Source organism: Pteropus vampyrus, unplaced genomic scaffold (assembly GCF_000151845.1).
Source record: "Pteropus vampyrus isolate Shadow unplaced genomic scaffold, Pvam_2.0 Scaffold86, whole genome shotgun sequence".
Taxonomy (NCBI): Eukaryota; Metazoa; Chordata; class Mammalia; order Chiroptera; family Pteropodidae; genus Pteropus; species Pteropus vampyrus.
In genome coordinates, this window is record NW_011888867.1 from 4,741,499 (window position 1) to 4,752,751 (window position 11,253).

An 11,253-nucleotide genomic window follows, 5' to 3' on the forward strand; every position below is an offset into this window, starting at 1 on the left:
AGCCCCCTCCCCCTCCAGGAGGCCATGCCTACAGCCTGGATCCCATTTACCGGCTAGATTCATGGGTTCTTCTGCTCACCAGGTGCATCATTGTAGGCCTCACCTTCCCACACTTGGAGCCCAGCCAGAAGGAAGCACCTAAGCATGGCCTGTGCCTTCCCTTTGGTCGTGATCTCAAGTGCTTTCTGGTGGCTCTGGGATTGGAAGGAGGCCTGTTCGGAGGACAGAACGGAGATCCATTAGGTGTGGGTGGGTGCTGAGATCCTGGGCGGAGACAAAGAGGAACTTTTAAGTGACTTGGGTTTGGAGCCTGTCAACTCCAAGTCCAGGCCTGGCTGCAGCACTTGTGAGCTGTGACTTTTGGCAAGTCACTCCATATATCTCTGTGCCTGTCCGTCCCAATCTGTGCACAGGGACCATGTCCTTCCTACTCTGTGTTGTCAGGATTTGGTGCCATCAGGTGTGAACAGCACTTAGCATGGTGCTTGGTGGATAGGAGGCATCCAGTATGCCCTCTGCTCCCAGCATGCTCCCCGGCACATAGTAGGTGCTCGGTTAGTTCTTATTGGAATTGGAAGCGGATCAAGCGACCGAGTGGTGCCCTTGAACTTGAAAGTTATTAATTCTTGGTGCTAACAGAGGAGGGAGGAGAGACCAAGATACAGGTTGAGGCTTAGAGGAACCAGACAGAACAGAGCGTTAAAGTCGCCGATGCAGTATTCTGTCATTGGAGAGGGATGAAGCTGCCCGGGCCCATCTGATTCTGACACGAAATCAGGGACTAGTTCAGTTCCACAAATGTTCACGCTGCCCACTGTGGGCCAGCTGTTGTGTTAAATGCTGGGGACGCACAGATAATTAGGACCTGGTCTCTGCCCTTGAGGAGTTTAAGAACTCAGTGGTAGAGACAGACTTGTGAACAAATGACTTTAGTACGGATTTAAATGCCGCAGTGAGGGATGGATAAGGAGCAGAGAAGAGGGGCATGTGGGCCTGCTTGGGGTAGATTCTGGAAGGTCACCTTGAAGAGACTTGGAAGAAGAGGGTGGTGGTGGCTGGGAACATTCTGGAGCACTGCTAACGCCTTTTACATCTCTCGTTGATGGCCCACCCCGGCTGCTAGGTCGGAGGGAAGAGGGCGCTATTTCCACTTGACCAGTGAGGAAGCTGGTCCCTAGGGGGATGAGGTGGCTTGTCCGAGGGCCCGTGGCCCATGAAGTGGCAGAACTGGGGCTCAGAGTCTTCTGGTTCTGGGCCCAGTGTTATTTTCTGTAACTGCGCATGGCTCTCATGCCTTCCCCCGGAGATGCTGGCCAGAGAGCTCCATCCTCTGGGCCCTGTACCTCCTGACCGGGATTTGTGAGGCTGCCATGGCCCCGGGGCCTGTGCCCTGGTTTGGTAAATGGGTCAGGCCACTTAGTTGGGGACAGTCCCTGAGCGAGGCCACACCCTGGCAGGGCTGGAGGAAGGCAGGAATGGGGAAGACTGAGGAGGAGGGGGAGGTGGCCTGAGCACACCCTTTATTCAGCTGCATTTGCTGCCAAAGCTGGGAAGCTCCCTCTGCCCTGGATGTGCCTCTCCCTGGGCTGGAGGAGGCCAGGCAAGGGCCTCGCCAGGGCCCGAGCACCATCTCCCCCTGTAACTTCCCTCCTGCGCCAGGACGTAAGACCCTGGCTCCGTTGGTGTTCAGCATTCACTTGCGATCAGACTCCAGTCTCTCGAGTTGCTTGCCGAGAATCGGGGAGGTGGGAGTGTTTCTCTTGACCTTCTCTGGGGAAATGTGTGTGCCTGGAAGGGGGGCGTGTCCGCCGTATAAGACGCTGGCTCTCGGGTGGGGCAGGGGTCATTCCGATGGGCACTGTAGTAGAGCCCCCCAGCAGAAGAGTATTGCGAAGTGGGGAGCTGTGGGTGGTCTGAGGCACCCCTTTCTCTAGCTTGGAGGTATCTGGCTGACGAGTGGGCCGTCCGGGGCTTTGGGAGATTCCAGACCAGCAAGCAGTGGCAAAGTGTTAGAGCCCAAAAGAGTGAGTCTCCCAGTGGCCCTGAAGTTCCCATTAAAGTGTTTTTTCCTCTTTTTTAAAGAAAAAAATATTCCCAAACTGGAAAACAAAGGAAATCCACTTCCCCCAAATCACACGAAACTCACATTAGGGGCCTGGCGGGAATCCATGGAAACCAGGAAACCCGCTGTTAACTCTGTGCGCCGCTGAAGGGTGGGGTGGGAGCTGGGCTGATCCAAGGTCCGGACCACTGTCACTGGCCCCCCCTGATGGTTTTCCCTAGGGAGCTGCTCTTGGTGGCGTTGCCCCAGAGCGGCGATGGGGCAGAGCTGATGCTGGAAATTCTTGCCTTCGAAGCACCAGCTCCTCCTTCCGCTCATGGCCTAGACTTGGGAGGCAAGAGGGGAGGGCTTCATGTCCTCCAGGGAGGCCTGGGGGACCTGAGGGCTGGGCCAAGTTGGAGAACCTGCTGGGTGGCTGCCCACACCATGCCATGCCGTGGAGTCAGGGCCGAGTCCACTTACGCACTCCGGGCACACACAGGCGCTGAGGATGCTGTCATACCCCAACCAAGGGGGAAGGAAAGGACCAGAATTCCAGCCACCACCCTCCCTGATGCCAGCCCCTTATGCAGGGTGGGTGTGAGCGTGGACAAAGAGCCCCTCTGGGTTCCTACACCCCGCTCTCACGTTCGCGAGGCTGGACCTCCACGCCTGGGAGTTTGTGTGCTAAGGTCTGTAGTGTGTTTGTGTTTGCACACCCACGGGCTAATTTTTTCTGAAAAGGCCAAAAATATTTACAGGTTTGAAGTTGAAACGCAAACAGGAAAAGCCCTTTAAAAAGTGAGTGTATTCAAAACAGGAATCACCATGGAAACACCACAATATTTGCTTAAATTGACACAAAGGTTGCCGGTAGCAGGGCACCAACTTTCTCTGGCCACGGTCTTTTGGCCCGACGATACCTATCACAAACGAATCTCAAAGGCCCCCTGTCAGGGTGTGTGTGCGTGCACCCCTTTTCTTGTTTTGTGGCGTGAAATGGCAGAGGGCCAGAGGAGAGGGAGAAAGGGAAAGAGAAGACGCCAAAGTCACCATCTGGGGTAGCTGCAGAGACACCTGTGGAATCCATTTTTAGAGACTCCCATAAGGCCACCGGGGGGTCATGGGAGCAGCTGGGAACTGGCCAAGGGAAAGTCTGGAGGGAGCGGGAGGTTGGGGAGCCCAGGGGTTGGTTCAGTTGTGTGGGTCTGATCTGGTTTGATCTACCGTCAGGCTGACCTTTCACCCCGGTGTGGAGCCTTGGGTGTGATTACTCTGTTATTATTGGGGGTGGCACCTGATCGGTCTATTATTGTTTCTACCTGTTTGATTCTTTTGTTAGGTGTGACAACTGCATAGCAGTTGGCTAATAGTTGTGCAAAGGGTACATTGGTCATCGAGTCAGGCATGACACGCACCACAGCAATGCCGTCTGCTGATTGGCAGGCAGCTTCGAGAATCTCTTACCTTGCTGGCTGGTTACTGTGCAAGATGTCAGAACCATACCTTCTGTGAATCTCAACTGTAGCCTAATGATCCGTTTTCCTTTCTCGTTTTGGTAGGCATCACTGGCTGAAGGCAAAGACCCCCTCCATCCCACCTGCCCGCCCAACTGCCACGGCCAGTAGCCCCTCCTGTCGAAGGGGTCCTGCAGCTCCAGTGGTGTGTTCTGGAATGGACTTCGGACCCCGGCCTCTTGAGATGCAAAGGTAGCTAGCTCAAGATTCCCAGTACGTCACTGGGAAATGTGGGTGGGGAGCTGTATTTGGGGGTTCCTCCTTAGGGAAGAGACTGCCCAGGCCTTTCTCAGTGGCTTCTGACCTGGTCGTAGCTCAGGCACCCCAGGCGTAAGTGGGAAAATGTAAGATTAGCAGAAGAACCCTGGCCCAGGAGCAGGGCACCTACGTACTGGCCCCGGCTTTGCCGTCGACGCGCTGCTTTCTCCCCTCTGGATCTCGGTTCCCCGTCTGTAAAATAAAGAGATCGGAATAAATGACCTTTAGGAATCCTGCCAGCATTACAGGTAGTAAGTAGCATGCGGGTGTTCCAGGTGAGGCCTGTGCCCTAGCAGACACCGCTCCTGGAACTAAGCATCAGATTATTTCCCAACGTCATCTCTGTGAACAGTAGGTCCAGCCCGTCTGCACAACCAGAGGCTGCGGCTCCGCTCAGAGCTCACATGTGACTTGTCGGGCCTCTCTCAGGTGGGCCTCTAGCCCAGGCAGGACCCACCTGAGAGGAGAAGCTGTAGGTGTCTTTTGATCCAGGTTCAGAAGTCCCCCTTTACCTAAGGCAGGTAGGTCGTGTATGTCAGCGATGGGGAATCCAAGGGGCTGGTACTGTCAGGTATTTACCTGCAGGCATCAAACATGGTTTTAGGGGTCGAGAGTCGGCCCACGGCAGGTGACTTATCACATATTGGTTATTACCCAGCCAGTGTTTTCTTAAGATCTCAAGGGAACCAGCCTGGAGGGATTGAGTGTTGGTAAAGCTGAGGCTAGAGGCCCACAGAATGGCTAGGAGGCCAGGGGTAGCCTCTCCAGTGTGTGCCCGATGGGAGTCAGCAGCCCGGGGTCACCCTCCTGTGCTCTCTGTCCCCATGGGTGCCATGAGCAGGCGTGTCCTGCCCCTCCCTGCATGGCCGGGCTCTGCAGCTCTGGACTTTGAACCTGCAGAGAGAAAGCACTTGAACAGATGAGTGCCTTGGTGCCTACTGAGGTTTGAGTGGTCCCCAGAACTGTTGACCAGCTTCATCTCAGGCCATGCCGCCACAGGAACTAGCAGAAGCTGTAGCTACAGCCCAGGGATTTGCAAATCAGATGTAAATGTGCCCTTCGGTTGCTGTGGTGGAGCCACCACGTGGCTGCGACTCTCCTTCCTGGTGTCCAGAATGCGATCACCCTCCTAGAATCGGTCTGTCCACACTTAAGCTGGGCCGCGTTGTCCCTGGCGGCGGTGAGCGGGGCCAACTGTTGGCTGCACGGCCGTCTTGCTGGGTTTCGGCACCAGCACCTGCTCTAGGCCTTCCCGGGTGCTCTGGCCCGGCTCCGCCTGCTTCCTTGATGAGCACGGGTCCTGGGACAGTGGGCCCTCACACCTCCGAGCATCTGGATGGGCTCCCCAGCCCCGCTGTGCCCTGCACGTGAGCAGGGTGCCACAGAGCCTGTGGAGCCCCCGTCGAGGGGGGATGTTTGCCTGTTCTGTTCTCAGTCGCAGGCTTTTTGTTTTCCTCATTCCCTTGACAAAACATGCCCATTAGTTTTTCCCTTTCTGAAGTTTCCACTCGGTGCTGACTCCCAGGGGCCCTGCCAGCTGGGATTTACACCCGGCCTAGGGTTTGGCCTCCGCGGGTCCTGACGGACTCCCGCGTCCTGCCATTGGCCGGCTTGGGCCTCATAATGAAGCTTGGGACCTCTGAGAGCTCCGAGGGGGACTGTGGTGGCCGAGCCCCTCCACGTACTGGGTCTGGCCACAGGCTGGTGTCTTCTGTGGCAGGAGAGACCCATGGTCTCAGACGTGTCCTGCCTCACGGCACCACAGTGTGAGCGAGGGGGTGAGTTTGTGTCTGAGCCTTGTTCACAGGCCTGATCCTGTGAACTCAGATTTGCCCCATTTCTGTCTACGCCGCAGAAGAGCTGGTCGTAATTATTTTTCAGTTGTGGAGGGTCTGGGGTCTGCTAATCACTCCAGGCAGAGTGGACAAGACTGGCCTGGCTCTCAAGGAGTCCTGGTTGGGCGAACCCGCAAAAGAACAAGGAAACCATTAGTGCAGAATGGACATAGGATGAGATGGCCAGAGGTGACTGCGTCATCAGAGGAGGCCTGTTTGAGGAGGTGACAATTAGCTGAGGTCAAAGGCTAGGCAGTAGACAGCCATCTGAAGGGCAGGCAGAAGAATATTCCACAAAGAACAACCAGTATAGAGGTCCCAAGATGGGATGAGTTCAGTACATTTGGTGAGCAGAAAGAAGGTCCCAGTGGTTGGGAGGTGGACAGGGCAGGAGGGGCCGGGGTGCATAGGGCTTAGACGTGCCAGGGGGAATTGGAGCTTTTACTTTGGGTGACCAGAAGCTGCTGGAGGATTTTAAGTCGGGAGGTAAAGTGATCTGATTTTTGTTTTTAAAAAAATGGCTGGTACTGCCATGGGGAGAATGGGCTGGAGAGGGGCAAGCGGGGCAAACAGGAGGCCAGAGGAGAAGCTGCTGCAGCCGCTGGAGTGAGGGGCTGAGGACAGGAGGTGGACATGGACAGAAGGGGCAGAGTCCACGTGTGTTCAGAGGGACAGTTGATGGATTTGCTGATGGATTGACAGCGTGAAGCAGAGACCCCACCCCAGGGCGACTCCAGCGTTCCAGGGCCCCCGACACGTGGCTCTTCGTCTTCTCACTCCACCCCAGCAGCGCTGAGAACCAGTGGCTTCCAGCGGCTGACATCGTGGACTGGGGGAGAAGCACCATCCTGGCTGCTGAGAAGGCTCGTTTGAGTGGGTTGGGCACCTCGTGGTCAGGACCACGAAGAGGGGAGACCAGAAGCCTCGCTTGTCTCTGGCCCTGTTTTCAGCAGGGGGTTTCCAAGCTTAGGGCCTTTTGGCCCTAAGACTCTACAGCGAAGAGTCTTGTGCCTTTGCTCCACGGGTCCTGTGAGGGGTCTGGGACTGGGCCTAGGAGCTCATACGGTTCCTCTCACTGTGGCTTTCGATGCGATCTGTGTTCTCAAGGGCTGAGCTTCTGTGCTCCCTCCCCGTGTGCCCAGGCACAGAACCGAGCAACGGCTTTGTCTAAGACCTCACTCCCATGGGGCCAGCTGAAGACCCAGCTCACGGGCAGGGATCCTAGCAGTCTTTCCACTTGAAAAGTCTTTGCACAATTCACGGTGCGAATTGCCGTAGGTACCCCATCAGACTTGACCTGGGCCACTGTCCCTTGTTCCAGGGCCTCTGACGTGAGGTTCTACTCTCCCGGGTCCTGGTATCATGCGCTTGGGCCAAGACGGGGCAGCCAATCCCAGCAGTGATGCTGGAACAGTTAGCGACCCCCTGACCCATCTGGGTGGGCGCTGGACAGCCCAAACAGCAAGCCAGAGGCCCGGAGCAAGCATGAAGCTGTCGCCGTCGGCTGTGGGGGCCCCAGTGCGTACTTGCCCATGCTGGCAACATATTCCCAGCCATATGGGCTAGCTCAGTCCTCCAGGAAAGCTCTGGAGGCCTGACCCCAGGGGGAGTGACAGGAGGGAGCAAGCTGTTGACGTCTTGCGGGGGGTAACAGGGATGTCCCAAGCGTGCAGCTGGTGCCTGTGCCTGGCTCTAGGGGGGTGTCAGCCAGTCTTCCTGGGTGTGTCTGCTGGCACCAAAACCCTAGTTTGAGCCCTGGGGGAGGCGTGTGGGGTAGGCAGGCGTGCGTCTGTGAGAGCATGGGAGGCTCTTCTGCTTACTGCCTCCACGGCCTGCACTAGCTCCGTGGCCTTCGCTCATAACTGGACTGGACAGTTCTAACTCTGTCCTCCAGGGCTTTGATGTGATGTGGGGTTGGCTGCTCTAGAGCACACAGCAAGGGTGGGGGTGTGGAGGGGGCAGGAAGGAGAGGAAGGTACTGGCCGAGGGGAGTGGGGGCCCAAGTCCTCTGCCACCCCTGGGTGACACTGTGCTGGGGAAGATGAGTGGGCTCCGAGGTCTCAGCCGCTTGGGGCTGGGGGGAGATGTGATGGGAAGATGATTTGGGAAGAGTTATTGATACGCCTGGGCCTCCTTCCTCAGTCCTCCCTGGTGCCTTCCGCCCTCTTAGCAGAGTCAGGGAGCCCCTGAGTTCCACCAGGCGCAGACCCGAGGGGAGAAGAGTCGGGGGGTAGCTACCCAGGGGCCTCTTCTCATTGGGTGACCGGGTTGCCCCAAAGCGGGCAGTGGCCGTGGCTTTGGGAGGGTTGATGTCTCGTGGATGAGGGGAGAGGCACGTCCGCCCTGCTTCCATCTCCACGACCTTGGGGCCTCTGTAGGGAGAACTTGCTGGCGTTGGAGAAGCGACGTCAGGTGTCACACACGAGGAGCCCGCGGTTGTGAGTGCATCGACGTCTGTTGCGCATCTTCAGGCAACTCCTGTTCTGTCTTCTCCCAGCTTTGCTGAATCCCCCCTGGTGTCGACCTAGTCTCAGTGTGTGTCCTTCAGCCCGAAGGACGCCGCACGGAGGCACGAAGCCGCCAGTGGGGGGACCCTTGCAGCCCCACTGAGACCCTCGAATGGCTGCCCGCCTGGGCCCCCCACATCGTTCTCTGCGTGTTCCCCTGTAAATCAGCCCCGGGCGGGTTCCTCACACAGCACCCAAGTTTTCTCTCCAGTTCGGTATCATGGCCCCCCTGGAGCAGGGGACTTTTCTGCCCCTGGGCCTTCTAATAGTAGCCTGGGCTTGGGACCCCTGTGGCCAGGGCGGGTGAGAGGAGGTGTAATTAATCACTCGTTTCTTCTCCAGAAATGCTAATCAGGAAAAGCAATTAAAAGCAACTTTTTTCCCTTAGTAATCTGTGTTAAGAGCTGGTAATGAAGTTTAGGGCCGTTGTGACACAATATTTCAGCTTCATCGACTCAAGTCAAAACAATCCAAGCCCAGGAGTTTGCTGGCAGCTGAGCTGGGCCGGGGAAGCAGCTGGGGGTCCCAGTGTGCCTTCTGCTCGCTGTCGTCCTGCCTCATGCGGCTTCGGGGAGGAGAAAGCAGCAGTCCCGGCAGACCTAGCTGGTAGGGGACAGTCTGGCATGGAGATGGGTGCCCCAGGACATCCCTCAGGAGACCTAGGGCCTGGAGATGCCACCTTAGGGGAAGAGCTGGGACTGGGGTGTGAGTAGCACCTGGTGTTGGGGGGTGGGCAGAACTGGGAAGCTTGGTCAAGGAGGAGGAGGCGGCGGCAGGTGCCTTGGGTGCGCCCGCTCCCCCAGGGCAGGTCGGGGGCCAGACACCTGGGGCTCAGAGCCAGAAGATGTGGCGTTCCGAATCCTGACCTCTGACCTCTGGTCGTTCATTTTTCATCTTCGTTTGTTCGTCAAGCATTCTTGGGAGTGGCCGAGAGCTGGGACGGTGGTAGTGAACAGACAAGGCAAGAATCCCTGTCCTTGTGCAGTCTGCATTTGCATGGAGGGAGGCCAGTGAAAAATGAGATGACAACGTCACGTGCGTGTTAGCCGGTGACATGTCCAGGAAAAAAACTAAAGCAGGTTTGGGAGTGTGTACGGCAGGGGGAGGTGGGCGGATGATTTGTAATTTCAGGTGTGGCGTCTGGGGAAGGTGTCACTGAGATGGTGACATTTGGGTAAGGACAGAAGGAGGTGAGGGGGCAAGCCGCCCTGGGTGGTAGCTGGGGGAAGAGCGCTCTCGTCAGGGGGAGCTTCCGGAGGCAGGACCCCCGCAAGGGTGGGAGAGGAGCGGGTGGAGGAAATGCCACGTGAGGTCGGGGGGCCCGGGTGAGAGGCCCCCCAGATCCTGCGGGCCTCGCGGCTATTGTTGAAACCCAGGCTGTTACCGCGAGTGAAATAAGGAGCTTTTTGAAGAGTTCTGAGTGACATGATCTGATTAGGCCCAAGCTCTTTATTAAAAAGCAAGACCCAACTGTCGCTGCCTCCTCCTCTCCGGGGACCCACCCATTTGTGCCTGAGCCTAGGTCCGTCTGCACCCACCTCCCCGCCTCCGACGTGCTCTCTCAACCAGGCGAGAGGAGCACGGAGGGGTCCGCTGGAAATCGCCCTGCCCCGGCCTCTGCCTGCTCCCCAGGCCCACCTTGGCGAGCAGCTCAAGAAACCGGGGCTTGTCGCTTTAAGCAGCCCCCCGCCCGGCTTCCCTGGCCTGCTTTATCTGAAGTCCAAGCGCATGTTGTTCCAGGACCGATCCGCTTTAGCTAATTAATAATCTGACAGGAGCCACCCAGGGGATTAGCCGCTGAGCTGAGCTCCACCAAGCCCCAGCAAATGAGCCCTGTACTCCTTGGGGACATGGAGGTGACTTTGGAGGGTGCAGGGAGAGGGGACCCCCACAGGTGAGCCGTGGCATTGGACAGTGCAGAAGTGACCAGTGAGGGAAGAAGGCAGGCAGGGGGACAGTTAGGACCAGAGCTGCTTGAAAGACTGCTGTTCCAAGATGGGCAGTGACCCGCACTTCCTCACTGCCCCTCAGAGTCCTGCTCACCCACCAAAAACCCTCCCCACCTGCCAGGTGCTACCTGCTGAGGAGCAGGCAGGGGTGCCAGCTTTAGCAAATAAAAATATAAGACACTCAAGAAAATTTGAATTTCAGATAAATCACAAAAAATTTTGGGAAGTACGTTCCATGAAATATCTGCACATACTTACATTAAAGAAGTATTTGTAGTTAATCTGAATTCAAACGTCACCGATCGTCTTGCGTTTTCTGACAGCCCCAAGAAAAGAGGGCCAGGGGCTGCAGGCTGCCTCCCAAAAACAGCCTGGAGGCCCCTCTGGAAGAAGCAGCACCCTTAAGGAGCTGTTGAGGGACTTGGCAAGCAGGGCAGGACTGGGGCACAGTGACCTCCACTGGCGTGGTGCAGAGAGAGGGGGTCGGAGCAGAGGTCAGTCTCCGACCTATATTTGGGCCCAGGTGGCCTTTGGATGAGTAGAGTCCGAGTTCCCTCCGAGGGGTCTGTGGCCCCGGGTGAGGTGCAAGGCCCAGGGTCACCTCCACCAGGCGAGGCTGGTGTCTAGGAATAGTCTAAAACCTCTCCTGAGGGAAGGGCCTAAGGTGCCTGAGATAATTTGGGTTAGGTGGTCATCCACTTAGGGCCTCTTCTCCAGCCCAGGACAGCCCTCTGTGTAGGAGGGGCCGGCAGGGGGAGGCAGATCGGCACAAGGTCAGAGATAACAGCCTGCTGGGCACGGCTGCCTTCATGTTTTAAGACCTCTGGGCACTGAACAGAAACACCTGTCTGCTGACCGCTCCGAGCCCATCCCCCAGGCCTCTGAGCAGCCCCCTGCCAGCTTCTCAGAGGGTGTTCCATCCGGTGGGAGAGGGCTGCCTGAAATGGCATTCCAGGGATTAGGAGGATGGTCTTTATTGGAAAACTTTATGGGGTCCTTACTACTCCCTCTCATGACCCCCCTCGGGGAGCTCAGGGCAGCAGAGGGGCCTGCTGCCAGCTGGTGCTCGTCCAGGCTCCTGCAGCCAAGGGGCCTGATGCCAGGCGGGCACTGCCCCCGAGGTGGGAGCTCTCGCTCCCGCTCCAT

The 11,253-nt window shown here is 57.3% G+C and overlaps 1 protein-coding gene across 1 annotated transcript in view; it reads left to right on the forward strand.

Moving 5' to 3' along the window:
- Positions 1–11,253, forward strand: part of CASZ1 (castor zinc finger 1) — a 144,884-nt gene that overhangs the window by 29,326 nt on the left and 104,305 nt on the right. Inside the window, exon 2 of the mRNA XM_011363568.2 lies at positions 3,604–3,750. The gene's annotated coding sequence lies outside the window, so the exon portion shown is untranslated. The remainder of the gene's footprint in view (positions 1–3,603; positions 3,751–11,253) is intronic.